Raw genomic sequence first — 4235 nt, 5'->3', positions numbered from 1 at the left:
ACATTGGAAAGCGTTGGAAACTCTGCCAGGAGAACTACATTGTTTTAACAGGCTGCTCACGCTTTGCTTATATTAATGCAGAGTCACATCCCAATATATGGCCCAGACAGCAGAAATAGGCCACTCAGCCCCTCAAACTTCTTCTATCACTCAATAAGAGGGTCTTATTGTAAACTTGACTCCACATACCAGGTAACGATCCATCTTCCATGCTTGTTGAAAATATATCTACAAGTCCCTTAAGAGGGTCTTGTAGGGTGAATACATTCAGGTTTTGGAAGAGACTAGAATTAAAATTCAGCTTAGAATGAAAGGTGGTGCCTCAGGAAGCAGAATCCACCATCTACAACAGGCTCTCCTCTCATTAGTACCATCAGTAACATGAAGATACACACTCAACATTGGAGCAAAAGTTTCTTCCCCTCCACCATGAACACTACCTCACTACTTTGTTCTCTATTTGCACTCTTTTTTTATTATATATTTCTTGTTTTAACTTTAGCAATTGTTTTTGTCCTGCACTGTACTACTGCTGCAAAACAACAAATTTCACAAAATATGACAGTGATAATAGATCTGAATCTGAAAGATGAAATATTTAAGGGGAATGCGAGGGGGAACTTCTTCACTCAGTGATGAAAGAGCAGAACAAGCTGCCAGCTGAAGTGGTAGATTGTGACATTTAAGAGAAGTTTTGATGGGTACATGGATGGGAGTGGTCAGAGAGTTATCGTCTGGGTCCAGGTAGATGGGATTCGGCAGAAGATGAGGTTGGCATGGATTAGATGGGCTGAATGGCTTATTTCTGTGTTGTAATATTCTATGACTCTGCTTCTGCTACCAATTGAGTTCCACAGACTCATGGCCCTAAAGATCAAGGTCACTGGGGTGGACAGAAGGGGAGAGTTGAGGTTACAGTCATGATCTTATTGAGAGATGGAAATGCATTGATGGGCCTTTTCCTGTTCCCCATTCATCAACTCATATCAATACTGATGAAGACACCACCTTATAAAAGCCTGCTAATGTCCCTCATGAAAACCAGCCTTCCCTTCATGGACTCTGTCTAGATGCCCCACTGCTTTGGGAACACATCCAGTATAATCAATGACCTAACCTATCCTGGCCATTCTATTGTCTCACCCCAGCTGACAGTACAGAAGCTCAAAATCACAGACCAAAACGCTCAAGGACAGCTTCCATCCTGCTGTGATCAGACTTCTCTACGATAAAGCAGAACTCTTGATCTCTCAGTCTACAACTTTGTGGGCCTTGCACAGCCCTTCTTCTGTAACTCTACCCTATATTCAGCATTCTGTTTTCAATGAAATTATGTTTTGTAATGATCTGCATGGATGGCATTCAAAACAGATTTTCACTGTATCTCAGTACATGTGATAATAATAAACCAACTATGAATTACTGTCCTTCAGAGATGGAAAGTTCTGTCTTTTAAGCTCAGACCACATGGCAATGAAACACCTCAATCAGATCAACTCATAACCTTCTTATATAGAACCCCAACAAGCCCGTACGTTTAAGGAGACAAGACAGTTAAGGAAGGATATTAAATTGGTCTGCCACATCCAGTGAATTAATAGTATTCTTTTCCTGTGTTGCTCCAGTCCTTATAAGTGTAACCCCCCGGGTCACCTCAGGCTCGTTCAGCTCGTTCTCGTCTAGGGGGAGCAGCCTTCGACCCCGCCAAACTGGGTAATCAGCCGGTGTGGATGCTGTGTGATGTCCTCGCCTCGCCCAAAAACAGACAGTACACCATATGCGATTAAATGAGTACAATTTATAAAGGTTACTATAACTAAGTGATTAATAATGATACAGTATATATGAAGGAAAAAAAATAAAGAAAAGGTGCCAAACTTATCAAAGTCCAAACCACTTCGTGCACAACTGTTGGAGCTCAATTACTGAAGTCTTCTGGCCACCATTTGATCCCCTCCGAACTCCTCGACTCGCAGCTTAGGACCACCCGAAGTGGTCAACCAAGCACATCTAGCTTCATCTCCTCTCCTCGACCTCCTGGCCTTGGACCCCCCCTTGGGGTCCGTTCCTCGCCCAGCTTACAGCATCGGGTCCTCTCTCTCTCAACCCCTCGTGCCAACTCCCCAAAAGCCCGCCAACAATCGCTTACAGACTCAGAAGAAAGAACAACATTAATCCCAATTGGTTTACAAAGGAATACAATTCTCATTATCAGTAAATTTTAACCCAAACAAGCTTCCAGCACTCTCTCGCAACAAAGGAGCATTCCTACTTTTAACAAAACAAAGAAGCCATTTTGATTACATACACAGTAACAAAGAAAAAGAAGAAATCCCCTTTACTTAAGTACTGATTGTGGATTCCCTTCCCTAACTCTCCCCACTTCCTTGTTCTTGAGACTGAACCCTCTCCACCAGCCTGAATGAGTGCAGATCCAAGCAAATTTGGAAAGCTCAGCAACTAAGCTGCCCTGTAGATTGACACCCCCATCCAGCACCCTGGACAGATCCAGCCTCCACAACCAGCGTGCAGTGTGCACCATTGACAAAATACAGTGAAGTTATTTGTCCAAGCTGCTTATGCAAGTCAGTCATCCTTCATAACACCTACAGTTTCTCCTTCCACCCCAAGCTGCACACCATCTTGGAAACCAATACTCAGTCATCCTGAAACCTCTACCGAATGACCTCTGTCTTCAGAAGGAATGCAATGGGTCAAGAAGCTGGATAACCACCCTTTACTCAAGGGCAATTAGGGCTCATCCAGTGAAGTAGATACTAGTGGTTCCAGAGATGCCTGTTAACTGCTAGAGACCATGCAGTTATCCAGTCTCCAAATGAATACACCCCTTACCTTTTGTTAAACCTGACAAATTTGTGATTGCTGCTGCCAAAATGCCCCCAACAAACCACATTCTGATCCACCTCATTCCCCTGAAACTGGAACCAGCAAAAGATGTCTCCTGAACAAGAGAAAATCTGCAGATGATGGAAAAACGCAAATGCTGAAGGAGCTCAGCAGGCCAGGCAGCGTCTATGGAAAAGAGTAAACAGTCAACATTCTTTGCTAAGACCCTTCAGCAGGGATAAAAAGATGGGGTCAAAGTTAGAAGGTAGGGGGAGGGGAGGAAGGAACGCAGGTGATAGGTTGAAACTGGGAGGGGGAGGAGTGAAGTGATGAGCTGTGAAGTTGATTGGTGAAAGAGATACAGGGCAGGAGAAGGGGGAATCTGATAGGAGAGGACAGAAGGCCATGGAAGAAAGAAAAAGTGGGAGGAGCACCAAACAGAGGCAATGGGCAGGCAAGGAGATAAGGTGAGAGAGGGGAAAGGGGATGGGGAATAGAGAAGGGGGGAGGGTCATTACTGGAAGTTCAAAAATCGATGTTCATGCCGTTAGGTTGGAGGCTATCCAGATGGAATACAAGGTGTTGCTCCTACGAACTGAGTGTGGCCTCATCACAACAGTAGAGGAGCCCATGGAGAGACATATCGGAATGGGAATAGGAAATGGAATTAAAATGGGTGGCCACTGGGAGATCCCGCTTTTTCTGGCTGATGGAGCATAGGTGCCCAGTGAAGCAGTCTCCCAGTCTTCCCGACATACAAGAGGGATCACCGAACACAGTGTATGACCCCAACAGACTCACAGGTGAAGTGTTGACTCACGTGGGAGGACTGTTTGGAGCCCTGAATGGTAGTGAGGCAGGAGGTGTAGTGCCAGGTGTAGCACTTGTTCTGCTTGCAAAGGTAAGTGCCAGGAGGGAAATCGGGGGTGTGAGATGAGTGGACAAGCGAGTCACGCAGTGAGCGATCCCTGTGGAAAGCAGAAATTAGGGGGTGAGTAAGATGTGTGCAGTGGTGAGATCCCCTTGGAGGTGATGGAAGTTCAGGAGAGTTATGTGCTGGACGGGGAGGCTGGTGGGGAGGCAGGTGAGGACAAGAGGAAGGAGAATGGGATGAGGGCAGATGTGCGTGATATGGAAGAGAGGCAACTGAGGGCAGCATTGATGGTGGAGACAGGGAAGGGAAGCCCCTTTCTTTAAAGGAGAACATATCCTTCATTCTGAAAGCAGATGCAGTGGAGATGGAAGAATTGAGAGAAGGGGATGGCATTTTTACAGATAACAGGTGGGAAGAGGTATTGTCCAGGTAGCTGTGAGAGTCTGTTGTTTTTTAATAGACATCAGTGAATAATCCCTCTCCAGAGAGATCAAGAAAGGAGAGAGAGCTGTCA

This window comes from Hemitrygon akajei, chromosome 2, assembly GCF_048418815.1.
Source record: "Hemitrygon akajei chromosome 2, sHemAka1.3, whole genome shotgun sequence".
Lineage (NCBI taxonomy): Eukaryota > Metazoa > Chordata > Chondrichthyes > Myliobatiformes > Dasyatidae > Hemitrygon > Hemitrygon akajei.
The sequence above is the reverse complement of the archived record's forward strand: the minus strand, read 5'-3'. Positions refer to the sequence as shown.